The following is a 22,904-nucleotide window of genomic DNA, read 5'->3' on the forward strand; positions in this document are numbered from 1 at the left end:
ACTGCGACAGTGCAAGATAGGTCATCTTTGAAGGTCAAGCTGAATTTTGCTGTAGTTGACTGTTAGAATTCTCTTTTTGTAGCGCTGATAGGCAGAATTCCCATAACCTGTCAGCAGCACTACACCATATCCCATAATTCCAACTGTACCAGTACAATACTCCTTACTCCCTGAAAATGTACATGTCACTGTTGTGACTGTTCTGACAGTATTACAGTATGTCCAAGCATTCTTGTTAAGCCGTAGCATTCCGTCCAGCAGGTGGTGCTGTGAACTTGTGCTCCTGAACTTGCCGTCATGGTGATCCGACAGCCAGTGGGTCCTCTGCCTGCCCTCCGGAGACTAGCTAAGAAAGGTTAGCCGACGGGACGTCGCACAATTAAAGTGGAGCGGACCCTCATGTGACCCAGCAGCCACTGCAACAGGGCAATTAACCTGCTAATACACTACACTGTCTTCACACCAGCCCTGAGACACCAGAGGAACACTGGATTAGACAAAAACAGTGTCATGTAATGGACAATCATACAACAGGCAACCCCAGTGTGTGAGAGAAGAATTATAATAGGAGATTATATACTTTCATGGCTTTTTGGGCATGGCATTTGGGAATGGATGTAATCTGACGTGTTGGAGGTTTAAATTTGGCGAGTTGGTGATGGGTATTTGATGTGGACACTCACGAAAAAGCAGAACTACCTCAGATCTTTGAGTGGATTTAGTCAGTGTTTCAGCGTCAACCTAATTGTGATAGCAGATGCAGGCATGTTGTCTGTGGTCTCTACAGACTAGCCCGGAATCTCCAGGAATCTCTCAGAGAGACAAAAGATAGCACAGAGTGAATTTTCTCCAAGTCTCCCAGGACACAGCGAGGCGATCTGTCTTTACGTCTGTGAATCAAGACAATCATTCTTATTCATGAGCCACATATGGAAGATTAGTATCACACACTATACTAAAAATAGTAGTGGTGCAAATTTTAGTTTTGGCCACCTTTTACTATGTCACTTCTATAGCTTAATCCTGAGGTCTGTGTGTGTGTTTTTTTTGAAGGTGTTTGTGTGTGTAAGCATGCCAATGTGTGTTTGAGTGTGTGTGTGTGTGTGTGTGTGTGTGTGTGTACCCATGCAAGCGTGCCTCCGTGTGTGCGTTTGTGTGGTCTCTAAAGCGGTGAGATGGAGAATAAATATTTACCATCTGTGTTTCTGCCCCCCCTCTGCAGATTCCAGTGTGTTTTATCGGCTCTGGAGTTCAGCCATGGGCTTTTTTAATTTTCTGCTTTTGTGTTTTTAGCCGAGATTGACAGGCCGCTCGCTCCCCGGAGCATTGTTCTATTAATCTGTTTAATATGCTACAGAAACACTCAAGAGCAAGAACAGGCAGCCTGGTAATGGAATCGCAGCAGGTAAAGCGGGCTCGCCCATCCGATGGCAGCACAGGGCACCGGCCATATTACGCCGCGGCTGTGTGCTGGCGTGGCACAGTTCTGGGCATCGGAGGGGGTGCGCCACCGACCCCCTGCTGGGACCCTCTGCAGAGACAGACAGACGGACAGATGGAGGAGCTGAGGGGACCCTTCCCGGAAAAAAACCGCCACCTTCTGCGCACTCCCACACTTTGAAAAGACCCCTTTTTAATGCATCACGTACCGCCGCCCCTGTGCTTCCTCTTTGTTCAGCACTACCTAATGACCCACTTTCAGCTGCAGGTTTAGTCACACAACTTCTTCTAGACTTTTAATGGACGGACACATGTTGAGAAATATGAAAATGTTGGCCGTTAGGCTGAAACATTGCTGTGACTGGAGCTGGATGTTATCAGATGCGTTTTACCAAAATGACTATACGTGGCCTCAGAATTTATTGTTATATTGCCATAAGATTTTGACGGAAAGAATTAGCGTTTAGAATACAAAGAAACACATTTAAACAATTAGGAAAGGTATATATAGATTTGGTTAATATCATACATACATATCATTTGTAATCTGCCACTCACTGGCTGTTTTAGGTGTTTTCACACCTTTTTGTGTAGAGATTGTTGTGTGTGAAAATCCCAGGAGCAGTTTCTGAAATAAATCACTGAAATCACAATTTTTCGCCATTCTGATGTCTGATGTGAACTGAAGCTCTGAACCTGTATCTGCATGAATTTATTAGCATTTATTAGCATAGCACTGCTGCCACATGATTGGCTGATTGAATAATTGCATGAAAGAGCAGGTGTACGGGTGTTCCTAATAAAGTGGACAGTGAGTGTACATGCTATGAATGAAATTAAACCTAACTTCATTGTTAATGCAGATATATTTAACCCGCACTCCAACTTTTAATCAGGTAATCAGGACTCAATTGGATTCAAGATGAATCCAATTTCCCCTGTCTTTAAACCGAGCGGCACTTTGTTTTGGAGCCGCTTCTCAGGTAGGCTTTAGGAAGACACGCTGTGTGTTTTGACAGCGGGTGTCCAAGCAGTCTGTTAATACGTCAGGCAGTATATCTCGCTGAAAAACGGAATGAGTATCAGTAAAATAAGAAGTATGCCAAAAAGAAATGAGCCTCTCTAATGAAATGAGATCCTGGGGAAGCTGGAGCAGTGTGAAGTGCAGGCCTCAGATCAAAGTGAGCCACTGGTAATTAGAATACATGCTGAAGAGGAAGCTGGTGAGGAAAATCAGCATTTTGCTGGAAAATTACCTGTTGAGCTGTTAAATAAATTAGAAGTGTCTGGGGAGCGACGGCTGCGGCTTTGCTGAGCCAGACATTGGGAGTTGCTCTCATCTCCTGAGGCAGTACTTCACTTGCAATAAGAAAAAAATATGGATCTAATCTGAAGTTTTGTAACTTCTACCCAAAGGGACGTTGTGTACTTTTTGCAGATTTGTATTTGGTGTTCTGTAGACTTTTCTTACAGCTAGTAATGAAGAATATTACCTGGTCAGGGTTTGCACTTTCTGTTTTTATGGGTCTATATGGGTTTTTTTCCACATGTGTAAACCAGAGCAGCTGCTAGTCTGTATTTCTGTGTGCACTCGAATCTATAGTGGTGTGGAGGAAAATGGCTACAAGCATGAATTGACTTGTGCTTGCCTCCTGGGTTATGTGCTGTCTGCTGTAGTGGGCTGTGCGACATGGTAAATGTCACCGATCGTCAGCTGCTTGTGCAGCGGCTGCCCTTGCCAGGGAAACTGCCGATGTAGCAGATCCTGCCTTTGATTTAGACACTAAAGGCAGCAGAACAGCAAAAGCACTGAAGCATGAAGGTAAATTCTCATAATTCACTGCCGAAAGGTTAGCCAGTGGCTGCCTCCTTTCTGGTGTTAGTTCCTAACAAATGTCACCTGATTGAAATAAGCACAACTGTCTGCGCAAGGCCTCTGGTGCCTTTACGTTGAAACTGATATATTTATTCGCTGTTTTTCTTTTCTGCCTTTTTGTTAATACAAGGGATTAAATTTATATGTAAGCCACAGGGATGCTCAAGGCCCAGACACTTTCTAATGGTGTCTCTTCAATAAGGCTCAGACATTTTATCATCTGACACACTGTTAGCTGGTTTGTTGAATTCTACGGTCGGCTGTGTTCGCAACACAATCATATATCTTTGACATGTAAATATCATATAACAGCATGTGTACAGAACACTTCTCATAGCTGTTCAAAATGTGAAAATTTAGTGATCACACCAACCCCGTTTTCCACACCTTTGCAGATGGATTTGTTGTAACAGTGGTTTTGTGTTACTCTCAGAGCTCATTTTGGCCCTGAATCACACACAATCTATTTTCCCTTTCAGTGTTAATGTTGAAGTGAGTCTTTCGCCTGTAATTGAAAATACAGCAGAAATTGTACTTCAGTCTTTTCCTGTACCTATTCATTATGTACCTATTCCCATGCTTTACACTACAGTGCTGTTGAATTCTCGATTCTGATTGGTCAGAAGGTGTTGATTAACTTTCTGTAACAGCAGCTCTGACAATGATTCTGGCTGCAAGGTTTATTCACTCACTCTAATATGTCTAATATTGAATCTATAGTAATAAAATACACAGAGACTTGTGTGGTGAATACTCTACATAAACAGCAAAATGTGGTGAGTTTTTGGAAGGAGTCTCCAGTGTCAGTGCTTTGTAATAGTCAGAGGTAAAGCTGTAACAGTAAGTTTAACACCACAGGAAAGTCTTCAGGAAAGATGGCCATGTCGTTTTTCAGTAACATGGCATGCTAAATTGTTTTTTTACTAACTTTGAGAGAAAAAAATATAGCTAACTTGTTTCATGGAAGTCCCACAACATTAGACATAACCATAAACAGATAAAATGTATGACATGGAATTGTTTAATAAATTAAAAATTGTTAGCATTGGTAAATTGCTTTGGTTTTTGAGGAATAAAACACTCTGGGAAATGCTGTTATTGGGAAATGATGGTAATGCTAATCCAGACTGCATCATCTCACCTCTTTGTTGGTTCTTATCCTATAACAGCATGTTTTTAGTGAACTGAGGGGTCAGTAAGGAGCTAAATGCAGTTTGTGTTTGTTGTCAAAGAGCTATTAGCTATTGTGATCTGTGATTGAAGTTGATCATAGTGTTGTTGGGGGAAGGGAGTCTGTTTTATATATTTCATTAGAGATCATTTATCAGGCAAACATCCAACTGAAATAATATTTTGGGTTTTTGTCTCACTATAATTTGGATAACTTACAGACCACTGTGAGCGTGTGTGTGTGTGTGTGTGTGTGTGTGTGTGTGTGTGTGTATGCTTGCATGCTCTGAGTTTGGGGGTCTTTGAAAACCTCAGCTGTCAGTGGTGGCTGTTGGACTGCTGTCCTGACATGGCTGCTGGTATATTTACAGCAGGCTGGGGCCAAGGCTTCATCAATCTCAGAGCTATGAGAAAGCCCAGGGTGGACGCAGCTCTCTTTCCCCCAGCACCTGTGCTCCATCTCACACACTTACCTGCAAAATTGGCCTTGGAAATCAAACCCACCACACAGGCATACACAGTGGCCAAGAGTGGACAGAAGGGTAGTGCACAGGTTCACCCTATCAAATGGCCCATGTGCTGTTAGCATTCATTTACCAACATGCTACCAAGCCTGCATATCCATTTTGAGTTACTATACGAGGAATGCTTGTGTTTTGTAACAAGGCTATGTTTTGAATATCACCATCTTTGACTATTGCAGAAACAGATTTAGCGGGTACTAATACCACTGGTGACAACTGACATTGACATTTTGTTTTGAGTTTGTAAAGCTGTAAATGCGTGGTTGATATATTTGTCTCTGTACAAGCAGATTACACACAGTAAATGACAGGTTGTCTAAATTTCATGCAAAAAGTATGAACATGTGGTTTCATGTGGAAAGATGTCAGTCATGCTTTACATTAAGGTTCCCTTAGCTGACATTATTTAACACATTATTAACATGAACAAACCTCAGCATCAGTAACATTAACAAAGTAACTAACACTTGTATTAATTAATAATCCAAATAAACCAAATACTCACCTCATTATCCAATATTCATACAATTGGTGAATAAAAATAATTCATTCAGAACTAGCAAAGCAAATTCCAGCTTGGAGACCAGAGTTCAGCAAGTCACCAACCTATAATTAATTTTGTGCTAATATGTTGACTTATACTGTATTTAGTCAATGTAGACGTATTTTGTTCACATTTATACAAATGTCCAATAATACATGTTTACTTACTTGGTTACATTACTCATGGTTAAATAAATGCTATGGTTTGTTAATATTAACTAATACAGTACATAATGTTAGCTAAGAGAACCTTACTGTTAACCCAACATGTCCATACCAGATTTTGATGTTATACAGAAACAGCTACTGCATTGTGCGAATATAATATTTAAAGGGACTATTAATGATGTCATTCACAAATGTGTCCACTGGCAAAACACAAACTCAGTGTAAATACATAACCCCAAGGAAGACTTGTTTTGCTTTATATAGTTTGAACAAGTCAATCCAAAAGAGGAATGCATGTTTTTATTTATAATTATGGCATTTTGGCATACGCCCTTATCCACATCTACTTACATTTATCTCATTTATACAACTGAACAGCTGAGAGTTTAGGGCCCTTGCTGAAGGGCCCAATACTGGCAGCTTGGGGTGTTAGGGTTTGAACTTATCACCTTCCAGTAAGAAATCCAATGTCTTATACTGTATACGGAGATATAGTAATAGTTTTATTATATACATAACTGATCAACTGATTAAGGTTTGGAAAGGCACCGTTTCTGTTATAAGACAATCCATTGAGTAATTTCACATATAGTAGCTAGGGATTGGGATCAAATAGGGTCCATTTTAAAGTAATATAGCACATCACACCCTCCGTTAGTCTCTCACACTCCAAAACAAGCACAAACATGCACACAGTAAAACAGAGAGCAGCTTAGCACACAGCACCAGGTCAGTGAGGTGAGGGGTTCAGTCCCTGATTGGTGGCATGCTCCACAGCCACCGTGCTGTTGCCCCAGGCGAGGCAAATCCTGCCAGGCTGACAGAAAATTACAGCAGGGACCTGGAACAGCCCTCACTCCCCACAGGCCATCATGTGCTAGCAACGGCCTGCTATACCTCTACAGCCAGTGTGAAATCACACACACATATATACACACACATACACACACAGTACGTACATGCACAACTATTGACTCATTAGTGCCTTGTGGCGTCCATACAAATACTACAGAGTCCCTCGTCTACTGGGTAAGTACACACTTTAAGTGTTGTGTTTGTATAACACTTTCACACATTCATAGCTGCTTTTATTTCGTGTCAGTATCTTTCTTTTAATTTTGTTCTCTTGTGTAAAAATCAAAAAGGACTGAAAGTAGCTTTCTATAGGATGGTGATAGTATGAGCCTGTCAGCCAGCATGGACCTGCTGTCCTGTTAGCATGCTTAAGAGCTGTGTGTGTGTGGGTAGCATCCCCCCATTTCTCCCCTCCTGCTTCCACTCCATCCCACCCTCCCTACACTTTCTCCCCGCCGTCCTCTGTCCTACACGCAGAGGACATTAATCCAGCAATCTGCATATGTGCTGTGCGCCTCAGGAACCAGGCCTGTCCAGACATGCCGGCGTGTGATTTCACTTTGTTTTGTGCAAATTGCTGCTTCTGATGATGGGAATCTAATTCCCACCGAGCACAGAGGAGGAGGCTGCCGCAGTGGCTGCGGCTGCGGTGACAGAACCAGCCGCTGTCCTGTGGCACGGCGGCGTGTGCCTGCATGGTGCCACTCACACACACACACGTCGAGATGGGTGGGGAAGAGGGGGGCTAACACACCAAATTGCTGATACACATGTAAGCAAATATCCTCTCAAATTATTCTCTCTCGTCAGGCCCAAACCTGCAATGATGCTTTTTTTATTTAAGCAAGCGAAGAAGGGCGATTTTTTTTTTTAACACTAAGACAGCTCTAATTTGCATTGGATGCTGAATTACATGAACTATGGGGCCTGTATCTGGCAGCGCTTTCATCACCTTCATATTTCTCTATTTGAGGCTGCATATTTTGATTGGGTCGATTTAAAGGCAGAAGTGGTATGCAATCCGCTGTGGCATTGCTTTATTTCTGATGAAATTGCCCGGTCTGTTAAGAATGTTTGCATTTCACAATAAATTGCTGTTTTTATTGGGGTCTTGAGTGCACCATTACCATCTGCTTATCACGAGTTCAATTCGGCACAGGAGGTGTGTTTTGTTACAGCATACTGTATATGCAAATGGGAGGAACACACAATAGTGATATTTGCATGAAACCTGTTCATTTAAATGTGTAAACTAGTACTTTTGTTAAAATCTTTGTATTCTAGCATAAGTTAGATATTTAAAGATCCCAAAGCTGCTGTCAAAGACTCCACATTTTTGTTCAATTCACACTCCCAGGACTCCAGAGACATCTTCAGCCATGTCGTTGGATGTTCTTTACTGGGTTCTGTTGGGCTGAGAGATGTGCACTGTGGCCCAGCGGCGCATCCCCGATGACTGACTCGGGAACCTGTGATCTAGACAATTAGCAATGTGATTCATCCTACAGCACGGTGGAGAAAGACACCCAGTTGTGTACAGTGTAGCATTCATACACTGGAGAAATAGGTGTCAGTCCTGTACTGTAAAATATAAATGACATAAATGCATTGGTGTTGTTGTTAGACAGCTGTCTCATGGTAAAAATCATCAAATCTTAAACTTAAACTTGACAGTACTTTAATTTTGATCTTATTTAGCTTATTTTTCTAACATTTGATTGATGATTCTTTATTTTTTTTATATTTGATACATTTGAAAATATATATTAATGAACCATCTAAGTTTGTAATGCCAAATGATTTCATTCATTTCCTCTCTCTGTCTTTTAAATTGTCCATTGTATATTTTTTTCCAAACCCATCTATGACACCTAAATAACTAGTACACAGATGCATGGATGTCTTCTATTGTACTTCACAAGATACCAAAATGAAACCACATATTGAGGGAGAAAAAGGAATAAAGAAAGCTGGCAGAGAGAAAGTGGAAAGAAAGAGAGAGAGAGCAGCTGAGAGAACTTGTCAGGCAGAGTGTGTGAGCTGGCGAGATGATAATGTGGCATGACACTTCTGAAATGAGACACTGGTTGCCATGGCAAAGAGGCAGGAGGGACAGTCTCTCAAGAGGCCCAAATAAAACAAGCTGTAAATGATGTTTGATTAGACTTTAGATCATGTAACTGTTCAGGACAGGCCTTTTGTCAGCTGATCGCATGCCCAGGCTTTTGCAATTTTTCACAGGGCCGTTTCTGCTGTGGCAAAAATAACCTTTGTGTTTTTTTTTTTTTTTTTTTTTTTTTTTTTTTTTTTTCGTGTCATGCTTCTTCACTGTCCTCTGTGTCTCATTATAAATACTCCATTTCACCTGATTAACTCGCTGCAATATACCAAGAGCTTCCAAATTTGGAAGATACACAGCAAAGTTTCAATGAAAAAATTCAATAAGAAAATAAGATATTCTGTATAGAATTTTACTTTAGAATTTTTATTTCAAATTTTTGAAGTCTGCATGTGTAGGATAAACAGGGTGATTGAATTTAGTCTGCAAACTGGTAACTGGTCAAAGAATGAAAACTGCATCGGGTTTGCCTCATATACGAAACAGAAGAAGCTGAAAACCTCCCTGGAAATCTAAGTTACAGTTGAACCTGTGACAAGGAAGTGTTTTTGCTTCATAAAGTCTAAAAAAAAAAAAACTGTGTTTTTTCTGTATGCAAATATCTTCTTTTATTACTCTGGTTTACCGGGGGAAGGTGTTAGCCCTGTGAAGGTCTCGGGGACGTTTCCATCTTACATAGTCAAGGCAATTCTGTGCCTTTTTCTGTTGTCTAATGGCTGTTTTCATGGAACACCATGTCAAGCAATTTATTTTTCATTATAGAAAAAAATAATGCCAAACCACGATTTGGGTGAGTTTAAGTGGCAAAATTATATGTGATAACGGTGAAAAAAAAACAGCAGATGTACGCCCATTTCCTTTTGGCTAAACATAATGGCTAATGAAATGAGCATGGTATAATGAGTACTGTGGATTGTGGCATATTCACCACACAGGGCGGACATAATGAGAAAAGGTGAGAAAAAAGTATATCAAAAGTATATATATATGTATTTTAAAAAAGAACCAACTGCTACCTGATGTTGTTTGGTTGCTTACTTAGGTTAAATGGTACGGTGAGGAGGAAAAATATTGTACAATCTTTATATTGTACATGTCCTTTATATTGTACATATCCTTCATCCTACAAACCTCATTAACCAATGTTATGAAATTAATATTTGCATTAGAAATGATGAAATAGTAAATATAGTAATAAATGAGTAAATGCACTCTCTCTCTCTCTCTCTCTCTCTCTCTCTCTCTCTCTCTCTCTCAGCAAGCCCAGCGAATAATGAACTGCTTACCAAACCTGAACTAATCAAGTCTGACTGCTCTCTGTCATTGTCAATTACACAGCAGCCTTTGCCTGCAAAAGGCCAAATGGAGACTTAAACTACAACTACAAATTGAAAAGTAATGTGTGAAAGGGATGGAGTCAGATGCAAACTTCCATGCACTACAGATTTGATTCTCCTCTCTTTCACCAAGAAAACAGGAAGCATAAGCTACAGATTAATCGGAGACAGCATCACAGGATGAAGGCTACATGCTCAACATGCATGTCCGTGTCTGCGTGCCTGGAGAATATTAAACAAAATAACTTCTGCGAGGTTATATCTTCTGTTTATAAATGGAAAGATTCTAGATATCAGAATGTGTAACATCTTAAATTCAATGTGAATTTGTCAGTGTACTGTCTGAATTTCTGAATTTGTAAGCTGATGGAAGTATTTCCTATTTCCTTTAAATACTAAAGATAAAAAGAAGCTGTTAAATACAAATCATTCAGATTATGAGATAAACTCTTTTGTGTTTAATCCAAAATCATTATTTTAACAGAGAGAATACTTCATTTATACAAATACGGTGAGGCCAGCAGTATAGTTGGATGTTTAAAATGTCATGATTATATTATATACGAGTGGGTTCACCACCTAATTTTATTTTAGTTAAGTGAGGATTAAAACATGATGGTGCATGCTGTTATAGGAAAATAATCAATGACAAGGTGATGTGATGCAGTGAAGCAGCGTTTCCAATAACAGCATGTCTTGAAGTATTCCTCTTAAACAGCAATTTGCAGACACTAACTGTTTTTAAATACTAAAGAAAACACATTGTATGTTTTATCCGTTTATCCATCATAGCATTTAATGTTGTGGAATGCCCATGAAATAAGTTCTTTCCTGTTATCACATGTTATAGCAGCTATAAACACTCACCGGCCTCTCTTTTTTCTCTCTCTCGAAGTTAATAGGACAAAAAATGCAGCTTGTTATAGAGAAAGGGCAAAGTGCAAAGTCCCTCCTGAATACTCCTGAACACTTGTGAGTTGCCTTGCTCTTCTTGGATGGATGGTGGGTTTAAAAAAAGTGGGCAGTCTGTAGTTGTGTATCTGTTGGGCTTTAGGTCAGATAAGAATATGTTAAATAATCTGAAACCATACCATAAAAGTAATAATTTTGTCTAATAAACACCATACACCATACAGTGGTATTAATTGCATTACGAATAAAGACTAAAGTATAATTTAAGAATAATTAGGCCTGTTAGACTGCACAGCTAATTTCTTCACATCATAATAAACAGTGGTATAGCTAGTTAGCTTAGCTATTTTACTAGACAAACTTCTGGAATACCCTTCAATGTGACAAATGTCAAGGCTACAGAAAGATACTATATAATGAAATGTACATATGATATTATGAATGCCATTTTACATTAATATTGAATGCTGCATGACTAAACAGTCATCTCTAAAGTTGTCTGTTACTGATTATAGTGTGTCAACTTTTAATGTTTCAACCTAATTGTAGTGTTCAATATGAAGTCATTCAAACGCTATTATAAACCTTAAGCAAAAGTGTTCAATGTTATTTTAATTGCATTTTATGCATTGCCAATACTAAATAGGTAGCTAGTCAACTTGAGACTAATCAACCTTAAGTAGCTAATAAACTTACCAACCAAGACTATTTAAGGTTTAAATGAGCTAGACTACTTCTCCAGGTGAGCATGTGTGATGTGGTGAAACATGGTAGTACATTTTTAGACTCCAAATAATGTGGCTAATTTGTCAGGGACATTAAAAGGCTAGGTAGTAAAGTTACTATGCAGTCAGAGCAAGGTGGTGAGTAGTTGTAGAAACCAAGTTTTCACTAATTTGAATACTTTTCTTACATGCATGAAAGTTTTTATTGGAAAATGTGAGTTGCGTGAAGACTCTTCTCTGTTCTGGCGCCTGGTGGTGGAATGAGCTTCCCCTAAATGTCCGTACAGCTGAGTCACTGGCAATCGTCAAACGAAGTCTAAAGTCCTACCTCTTCCTGAAGTACTCACTTAACAGTTTAATTAAAAAAAGTGATGTCTGTAAGCTTTTCTTACTATAGTACCTCCCCAACAGAGTTTATTTTTAGACTGATGGTATTCTTAGTCTGTGACCCAGTGAACCAGTATCACAATGTATTTATTGATAGAGACTTCAAAGCACTTCTGTAAGTTGCTCTGCATAAGGGCGTCTGTCAAATGCCATAAATGTAAATGTAAATGTGAGTTGTCTTTTCTCTTTATTATACAGACTGAGAGAGATTCAGGAGTCTCAGCTGTGTGTCTACCTCTCCCCCTTGTGTTTGGCTAATCGATGGCAGACATGATCAGTAATCAAAACTGTGTGGCTCAGTGGCAGTGCTCGGCAAAGGTCCCCAATTATAGCTGTATACTGTTGCATGCAGTTTCATTTGGATTTGGCAGTGCACTGATCATTTCTGATCATTTATTTGATACATAATACAAAATAACCCAAATGCAAGATAAACTATAAAATACTGTAACAAAAAAGTACTGTATACAGAAATCCATATAAAGGTAATATGTTGGTAAAGGTAATGTTAGCATTCCACACTAGTGGTATACAGTAAATTGAGAAGGGATATTCAGTTACACTGTTTTGTTTATTTAAAAAAGTATTACTGTACTACTATGAATATTAACTGGCTGTTATACTGTATGTAGATGGTGATGGCATTATGTTTTTGGGTCCGTGCATGCATCCCTCCGTGCGTTTATATGGAATTATCAATGTAACCAGCAGATGAACTGATTAGATTTTGGAATTGATCCAAACAGGTTTAAGGTCACATCAAGGTCAAATGTCCGAAATAGCTCTCTTTAATAGTTTGCTTGAGGTATATTTTAAGGGTATTTCAAACATACAAATTAGTAATAAGAAAGACTAGTTGGCGGCGGAGGCATCTCCGGTAGCTTTGAGTTCTACTTGTTTTTGTGTGTGAGAGCTTACATAACTACTTTGTCTGCTAGCTAGCCTCCAGCTTACAAGCTAGTGAAAAGTATGAATAATAAGTAAGGAATAAAAGATGATAGAGTGTGCTGTTATAGGAAAATAGTCAAGGATGCGATGGTGTAATGAGGCCTGATTGTTGCTCTTGTCTGTGCAACAATTTAGTTCCCGTTGTCATTAAAACAGCTATAAACAGTCGTTCCATCACCAAGACGAAAAAATGCAGCTTGTCATGTTACAGAAAATATACAAAGCCTTCAATCCTCAATACTTTCTTTTGTCAGAATATTTAAAGTTACAGCTTTACTTCTGACTGTTACAAAGCACTGACACTTGCTTACAGAAAACATCACCATATCACCACTACATATTTGTATGTTTTTAATCTGTTTACATGGAGTGTCCATCATTTGTTCTTTGTAATGTTTGCACAGTTTGGAAACTTGCAATTATGAATTTCACTGCAAGAATTATACACTGTATAAGACTCTGCGTGTGACAAATAAAGAACTTTGATACAAAGTCCTCTTAATGAGCTGTTGCTACAGAAATGAAAACATACTAGAATGATAGTAGAATTAATATGAACCTGTGATTTGGCTTGTGGCTGGAACCATTGTCAGGGCTGCTGTTATAGAAAATTAATCAACACCTTCTGACCAATTAGAATCAAGAAATCAACAGTGCTGTGGTGTGAAGGACATTAGTGATCATGTGAAACAGTCATGGTTTGTGTAACTTGCTGGAGTCACTGAACAGGTTCCCCCCAGTCTGTTTCCTCCCTGATGAGTCCAGTGCTGTTCATGAACTGTTCACAAACAGAAGGTGCTAGATTTTAATAAGTCTTTGAAACTAGGAGAGAATTTCTAGCCTTAAAGCATCTCTGGTACTAGTGCCAGCTCTAAAATCCATCAAAATCACATGAGTTTAATTTAACATGACATTAGGTTTGCTTAGGGTTTATATCATTACTAGAATTCGCCAGTACCATGTACACACACGTATAAATGCATGCTACTCTAATATCCGTATCCTTTTTAATTCAAATCCATCACATTACATACATACTAAACATGGGTGACGCTTTTGTGTTCCTCTTTTGTCTTTATCACCCAGATGGTGCTCTTGCTCTTCTCCATATGTCCCTGGGATTACAGAACAGGAGGTCATCACTAAGACAGCTCAGCTAATAAAACTTGCTGCTGAAATATTTGCAGTTGAGCTCATGGCTCCATATTCATTTGTGGAATGTGTGTGTGTGTGTGTGTGTGTGCGTGCATGCACATGTGTGCGTGCTTGTCCATTAAAGGGTGTGTGTACGTGTGTATCTGGCCTATACCTGCCCATAAAATCTTCCCGTATACCTGCTACATCTGTTACATGTGTCCTGAGAATAAAGTGTGTCTCCTTTTTAGTGTGCTTCCAGCCATGTTATTTAAAGTAATTAACCTTAATTTGCCAAAAAGACAGAAATCTTTATTAGACCATTGCCTCTTAACTAGAGCCAGAGCCCAGTGAAGTCTATCTCCCCTAGCTCCTAATGGGGTCTCCATTTAATCAAAATTCATCCATCAGATTTCAATGTTGAATCATCTTTTAATTGGAAGTTACAATTCTGGTTAATAGTTCTATAATTCGCAGGCTCTAATAGTGGTACCACTGGGATCCACTCTATTTTCTGTCGCTCTGCACCTCCACACGGTGCCCGAAAGAGGTTTCTTTTGCCGTGTGTGTGTGTGTGTGTGCGCGCACAGGTTCCATCCTACCCCTCACCCCCATCTTTTTCTCCCGTCTCTCTGCCAGCCCACAGAGACTCCAACACCAACACTAATAGCAGCCTGAAAATTGGGTCAAACTGTCAAATCACACCCAGCAACCCAAGTGGCACACAGCTGCCCTCTTCAAATCAGACAGCAGCCTATATATAGAGTAGTGAAATCATATAGAGCAATTTTGTGTGAATGGCAAACCCTTTTTTTTTTTATTCCAAATGCCTTAAAGAAGACCTCAGAGAAAGTAGAAAGTAACCTGTTTGCCATGGATATATTATATTACATTATTATTCACAGTTAATACTGTGTACCTTTAGGCTTGTGTTTGCTTTTTTAATCTAATATACAGCGAGCAGTTGCTGTAATGATCTCCCTTTTGACAGGAAGTTCATTTCATGTGTTTGCTATAGTCACTATCAGAAACCTGCTAATGTATTTTATAGGATTTTCCATGTTAAAGGTCAGTAATCAGAAAATTCATCCATAACATTTGGCATTCAGCTACCATGTTCCTTCAGTTAAAATTGACAAGAGAAGGGACGGGAAATGTGTATATTTAACATGCATCTTGCCTGTTGGCTTTGTAAGAAGTTATTGATGTAGATGGCCTTGGTTTGAGGTACTGAACAGATGCAGAAAGAAGAAATGCTGAAGAATGTTGTAGAATAGACGGCCAAGTTTGAGTGAGTTGTATGGAGACACTATAGTGCTGGAGCCAGTGTGGCCAAGTTAATGTTGTATAATGGGGGTGCTTCTTGCCTCCAGAGGTAAGAAAAGGGCACCACCATTGCCCAACAAAATAGTCAGGCATGATGCTCTTATTGTTCCTCTTCTCTGCTTTCTGCTGTTTCCTGATTCGCTATTGATTGGTCGGGGTACGGCTGCCTACAATTGCACTGTGTCTAAGGCCAAATGTTCAAGGCTGGCATGTGCATCTTCTTACATGGCTTCATTCTCTAACTCTTAATTACCGTGCTGGGCTGCAGCTGAAGGTCAGAGAGCGAGGAGGTACCGAGATTCAGCTGCTACATTGTTCTCAGAGAGCGTGGTCACATCCCTTCGATTAGACCTCACTCTGATTTTGCGCGTGTATTTCATGCAAACCAGGAATGTCTACAATGTCATCAAGCTGACTTGTAAATTACTGAGTGTTCAGGTTTTATATGTTTCAAAGTTCCCTTTTCTGTATGTGTGTTTTTATGGTGAGCTAGAAATACAGTAGAAAGACCAGAAGGTGGTCAGTAACAGTGACATAGCCAGGAATTCATTTCAATCACCACTTGATTTGTACAATTATACTGATAAGTAAGATGAGCTTATGCATTTTGGGTGGATATCAGACAGTAGTGGAAGCACAAATTTGTTATTTAATCATTTAAGGCATGATCTACCATCAACCAATGTTGCCATAAAATACTGTTATGGCAGTTCCACTGAAAATGATTTAAATATGATGCTGGTAATAAAAGGCAATGTCATTTTATCGTATAAAACCAGACCTTCTTTTCTACTCCTGCAGTATAGATAGTGTAGCTAGCAGAAATGGGAAAAATGCATGATCCTGATTGGTTAATCCTGTTTCTCAGCATCTCAGCTGTTAGCCAATATGATGATGTGATTAAAAAAAAGCCAGTGTGATTAAAAAAGCTAAGGAAGTATTCATTTGACTTTTGGGGAGGTTGAATCGTAATGATGACCTTATATGAACATCAGTACAGCACAATTACTGTTATTTTACATGTATACAGTCATCTGCACTGTATGTGTATGTTAACTATCCACTAATAGGGATTTGGGACTGTCATCAAATATTTCAGGTGGGGTGCATCCTTGAAATCCCTCCCCCCATGCCTCTGGTCAGTTAGTGTGTTCATTTCAGTTGAATGTTGGAGAGAATGTCATTGTGTGTGTGTGTATATACGTATGTGTGAGTGTGTGATTTGTATCCGTGCCTCTCCCCCTCCTCAGTGTAGGGAGTGAGCCCCTCTCGACTGCTGCTGTAGGGTAATCTTTTACACTAGGCAGAGGAAGGCAGTGGAGGGTGGAAATGAGCTTTTCAGCCATGTTCCCTCCCTTATTTCCCCTCAGCCTCGCTTTTGTACCCAGTGCCCTCCTTGCTTTGCACCTCTATTCTTTCAGCTCGCTTTCTCCTTCATTGTTTTGCTCTCGCTTTCCCTCAGCAGTACCTGTAAAATCATTCCGTGTGCCTCAGCTGTCTACATGCCATCCGTAGAGCAACTAGTCTTCACTTCGTTTCCCTGCCTGCCTTTTGTCTCATTTGTCTCATCTTTATTAAAGCCATTGTTTTAGGACTCAGTCTCACTCAGGTGACCTATGCTTGCCCTCTAGGGGCTGAGACAAACCACTGCAGCATCACTGTACACACTCAGTCTATGATATGAGCGAGGCCACAATCGTACATCCAAAACCAGCCTCATTCAGTCCCTCCACACATTAGAGTAGTTCACAGGGCACCTCTTCTTTCCGTGTAATAATCAAGGTGTTCCAGAGAATGCTTTCAACGAGATGGTTCCTCTTCAGTGCCCCTCGCAAAGCATCACACAAACGGGTATGAATATACCTCAGTGTGAGCAGTGGCTCTCGCCTGAAATTCAATTTCAACTGTGTGTTTTTTTTAAGTGGAATGAGAGTATATTGAATGAAAATGGTGAGTGCTTCATAGTCTTTTCATACCTTAAATGGAGGTTAATATGGGTGTTTTTTGTGTGGTGTGAATGAAGACCTTAATAATTAGACGTAAAAAAATACACAATAACTCTTCTAAATGATATGCAGAAAAGATTAAAGCAGCACTAAAATGAACATTGTTCCACTGTTAAATACCTTCATATGATGTGGATGTGTTACTGATCTCTACCACAGCATTAATTTATCATTCAATTCTTGATTTTTATTTATTTATTTTTGTACAATGACCTTAAGTGTGCTGGAAAGACACTATATAAATGCATTATTATAATTATTATTATAATAATTATAGTATATATATCTATATAGTATATATATATCAAGGGCAATGATGTATAACATCATTGCCCTTGACTTTAGTCCAATCATTATTGAGAGTGCACAGATAATGCATAACACAATCCAAAAGTTTTGACCCAATACACCTTAACATGATCTGTAAATGGTTAACTTTTTTGGATGACCGGTTCTACAGTAATTACTGCAGAGACTGGGTCAAATAGAACAAAAGTCCCCATTTTAATTTAAAGCAGAGACATTGGCCAAAAAAAAGATTCATTATGTGTTAGCTTGGTTTGTGATGTTAAAAATAAGCTAAATGACTTGAATCTGTCAGCTCAAATAGGCAAATTATTAGAGGATCACATGATAACCAGAAACTTTTTGTCCGTTTGTGTACTAATCTATCTATCTAGCTAACTTAGCTAATTTTGATGGAGAGCAATTTTTTTAATGTAGTTTAATGTGGTGTGACACTTTGGACTAATGTTGAACAAGTGAATCAGATACTGGAATCTGACATATCTTCAGGTGACCAGTCTAAGCTGGTTAGCAGTTATTAGCTGTTAACTAGCCAGCTATTTTATTAAATGTTAGTGATGAGCAAAATTGAATTTTTTATGTTATATTCTGTCAGTGTGGTTACCGTTAGATAATTTCCTGAGAATATAACAAAGCAAATGACATGATATTGAAACCTTACTTTAAAAAAAATAAATAAATAAATAAACCTGTGACAAATACTAGCTAGTTTACTAAGGTAGTTATCCAGTTATTAGGAATGGCAAGAGGACATTTTCAACTTGGATATTCATATCTTTTTTAGATAATACTGAACAATATAATATTCTATATAGTTTTTAATGGTTTAAAATAATATGGTAACCATAGCTAAATGCTAGCCATGCTGTTGTGAGTTACCATGTCTTAAAGGGTTCAGCAGCGCCTCATTTCTCTTTCTGTCGCCAGTCACTGAGGCCTCTTCTATCTTTTCATTTGCCTTCATCACTGGCACTCTTTCTCTGTCCATCTCTCTCTCTGTCCACCTTTCCTTCACTCCATCTCCAGGGTGGAAAGCGGTGACAGCGCTGGCAGAGACAGAGTGCAGACGTCCAGCTTAAAAGTGACCGCCCTGTCCTGCAGCTGCACAGCTGAGGAGCCGCAGATCTATCATGACCACTGCGGCCTGCCAGCCCAAAACACATTGTGAGAGACAGAGAGGGAAAGAGGGATAGGCAGGAAAAGTGAGAAAACTGTTGCAGAGGGGTGCAGTATCAAAGGCCTGGATGCCTCTGTGGCTGAAATGGAAAGGGTATAGTAACGGTATAAAGGGGAATGTGAGTGGAGGGGTTGGGGGTAGGAGAGCAGTGCGGCTTGGCTGTCTCCGGGACGAAGGTGGGGCATTAATCATTATTGGCGCACACCTCCGTCCCTGCCGCACCCTGACGGCCCTTCCACCCCTGACATAAATCATAATTCCTCCACAATAGATCCCCTCTCCGCCATGCTGCGGAAAAGTGTGCTACTCGTATTGATTTTCCCTTTTCTCCCCTTGCCTTTCCCATCACCACCTGTACCTCCTCCCCTCGCACCCACCACCACCTCTGCCAAGTCATTATAAAACATAACTGATCTGAAATTCATAGAATACTAAATAAACTTTATGAGGGCACTCTACTGTATTCCCCCCTCCCCTTCACTTCAGGCATTAGAAATGTGGATAGAAAGAAAACTAATGATATAAAAATTACAAAGCATGCTCCGTGCTATTATACCTCTATTGATTTGTTTTTGAAGTGCACCTAGGCTTATAAGAGTCGCTGGAGGAGATTAGAGAGAGGCCACAAAAGGAGAGAGAGAGAGGAAAAGATAGAGTGTATGTGAGGGAGAGAATGTGTGTCTGTATAGAATTGCATAGAAATAGCGAGAAAGAAAGTAGCAGTTGTAATATTTGTAATATTTGTAATATCATTCTCCTAAGTATGAACCATGACCTCTGGGGAAACCTGAGAGCACTGATAAGAGTGAGCTGTCAAAAAGTCATTTTATATCATACGAATGAACTGTTTAATTTCTTGTTTCACCTCAGATTGTTTTCATTTTATAAAACACTTCAGCTATAAATAATCTCCAGTGACCATTTCTCAAAGTGGAAAAAAAGGCATTCAAATTATTGTTGTTGCTCATTTTCGTCCAAGCAACTCCACTGCTCAATGTCTCTGTTGTGCTGTGAATCTGGAAAATACTTCCAACACTTTCTTTATAGCACACCTGTACTGAGGCCAACTCCCGGCTCAAACCAGAACTGCACTGCTTTCCTGTTTTAGTTTTTGGTGTTAAGCCCTTAGTGCATACCTTATGTCTGAAATCACACCCTATTAACTATATAGTGCTCTATTTTGGGGGTTTTGCCATTTTGCCATTTTGTACTGCCAACACTTTCTCCTGCTGAAAGCATAGTGGAGAATATGCAGGGCACTAATGAAAGTCCTGTAGTCCACTGCAAAAGGTTAGTGTCCAAAAGAATTTTATACAGAATGTTACATTATAGCAGGGAATGACCGTTTATAAATTTATTGGCTAGCCCACTGGGCAGGTAAGAGCTCCATTGTGCTGTGCAGTCCCATATTTTGTTTGCTTGGAATCGAGCCTAAAAAGTGGTAGCTAATGTAATATAATAATGTATGGTGAGCTAGTTAAGTGCATTAATACAGACCAAGGCAAATGAGCCAGTATATAATTATTAGCCTTTTCTAACAAGGTATTTGATATAGCACATGTCTGCACCTTTCAGTGCAAAAAATGACATCTTATCAAGCAAAAATATATTGAATACAGTTAGATTTATCTAATATTTCCTATTATAAGATTATTAAACTGTTTCTAGACCCTTATCAATAATTTCAAGCTTTACATTTTCTTATATTATTGGCAGATAATTTTACTTCTAATTTTGCATCTAGAAATAGGTTTACTAATCTTATATGTGGACTACTGTAATCTTATAATAGGAAATATTTGCTAAATTTGACTATATTCAAGATAGTTCCACTTGCTAAGATGTCATTTTTTGCAGTGTTGACACAAAGTCAGCACATTGTTGGCCAACATTTCAACTATGGGATTTGTTGTTCTGTCCTCTCACTGCACATAAATGATATTATTTGAGTAATAAGGTAGCAAGCTTCTTCATTTTTTGTTGACGTTTAACTGAGAGGTGACTGTGCTTATTAAGCAGGAGATTGGCTTTGTGGCAAACTTTACTTTGCTCAGTTTAATCAGTGTTTCCGCATCCCTGCTTGTTCCTGATTCTGTAAAGATGATCAGTTCCTGATTCTATGCTAATTAAACTGCTTAGTAAAAAAAAACATCACAACATCAATCGGATCAAGTCACAATATATATATGTAGTGCAACAGGTTATACCATTGGGAATGAGTACTGTGCAAGATAGTTACAGCATCGATGTGTGTCACACTACCGTGAAATCTGCTTGTTAAATCTTCTTCTACTATTTGTCCACTCATGCTTCTATACCACATGAACACTGCAAGAAAAAAATCTTAGCAAGTGAAAATTTAATGTAGTCAAATTTATCTGGCAGTTCCTATTATGAGATTGCAATAAAACTAATATATGTTTATTACACCTATTATATAAACCTATTTCTAGAAATTTTCTAGAAAGAAGTAAAATTATTTGCTAAGAGAATAAGAAATAAATTTGCCCATATTCAAGATATATATATATATATATATATATATATATATATATATATATATATATATATATATATATATATGTGTGTGTGTGTGTGTGTGTGTGTGTGTGTGTATATATATATATATATATATATATATATATATATATATATATATATATATATATATATATATATATTGCAGGGAACATGCTAATAAAAATCTTATTATGACTTAAAAGCAATCAGCATTGTATTTTTTTCAGATATTTCAGATATTTTTCATGTAGAACCTATATGGACAGGCAAGTGGACAAAGCCAGCGTACATTCAGGCTTTGAAACAGTGGGTGGTCTGTCTCTCTTAGTCTCGTCCTTGTTCACCTGTCCTTCTCATTTCCATCTCAGTGTTGTATCGCCTTCATTTCGGCGCAGGTCATATGTGTGTGGACGTAGCATGCACTTGACCAGTGAGAGGGTGGTGTGAGCGGTGTTGCTAGTGGCCTGGCCGGGATTAGAGCCTAGGTGGAGGGATATTAATGTAAAGCGGAGGGGACAAGGGCGCTCCTGTCCAATTACTCTGCACCCTGTCACTGCCATCCGGCCGCAAAACAACAGAGGAGGAAAGGATTAATTGCCTTGGACTCTGCCCCCACTACAGGCCCAATTATGGAAACATATTGGCTCCCAGCGTTGCTACAGCCACTGCTGTGCTGGGATATTGTGTGAAATTTCTAACTGCTTTCAGAGGTCAGGACGAGTGGGTTGGAGCAGGGGATGTGAAAAAAAAAGTGAGGGAGTGGAGTGTGTCTCAGAGTGTGTGTGTTAGGTTGGTTCGATAAGCAGGTTGCTTGTGTATGTTTTATGGCAAACCAACAAAATTTTTGGTTTTCAGCCCAAATCTTTGTACTATTTTGTTGTGAGTTACAAAATACTCAAAGTTACTCTTTTGAATGTGAACAATAGCATATTGGTCTTTGATCCATTTCATATTTGAAATTAAAAATTAATTATGAAAATGAAGAGTAAATTAAAACACTGCAAACACACAGAAATTGATATAGGTTTCCTATAGATGTTATATAGATAAAAAATTTTTATATATATTTCTATATATATTTCTATAGATAAATAACATTCAATCAAAAATACCAACTTTATTAAAGTATTAGTATGTCAATATTAAAAACTTTTATGTATTACTAAAAACTTACAGTAAAAACCTCCCTATTACTAAGGTATCATTTTGATGATCCTTGTCATTATAAAAGTTTAGTAAATGGTATAATTTTGTCTTTGACTAGCGGAAACTGACTTCCACGCCTGCCCTTCAGTTGTATTAATGTGCACACACCGTCACCAATCCTGAAGTGTCTCAGGCTCACACTGTGAGTACAAAATTAATCAATTTGCCTAAACACTACCTGGCATTTTGCATCTTTAGTTTGACACACCCCAAGTAGTATATAGC

General features: G+C 38.9%; 1 protein-coding gene across 1 annotated transcript in view; it reads left to right on the forward strand.

Annotated features, from left to right (window-relative positions):
- The window catches only part of dhrs13a.3 (dehydrogenase/reductase (SDR family) member 13a, duplicate 3), a 48,419-nt gene extending 34,095 nt beyond the window's left edge, over nt 1-14,324 (forward strand). Inside the window, exon 6 of the mRNA XM_034310786.2 lies at nt 9,954-14,324. The gene's annotated coding sequence lies outside the window, so the exon portion shown is untranslated. The remainder of the gene's footprint in view (nt 1-9,953) is intronic.
- The last annotated feature ends 8,580 nt before the right edge of the window (nt 14,325-22,904 follow it).

The sequence above is a fragment of the Pangasianodon hypophthalmus genome, chromosome 14 (assembly GCF_027358585.1).
Source record: "Pangasianodon hypophthalmus isolate fPanHyp1 chromosome 14, fPanHyp1.pri, whole genome shotgun sequence".
NCBI classification, from domain to species: domain Eukaryota; kingdom Metazoa; phylum Chordata; class Actinopteri; order Siluriformes; family Pangasiidae; genus Pangasianodon; species Pangasianodon hypophthalmus.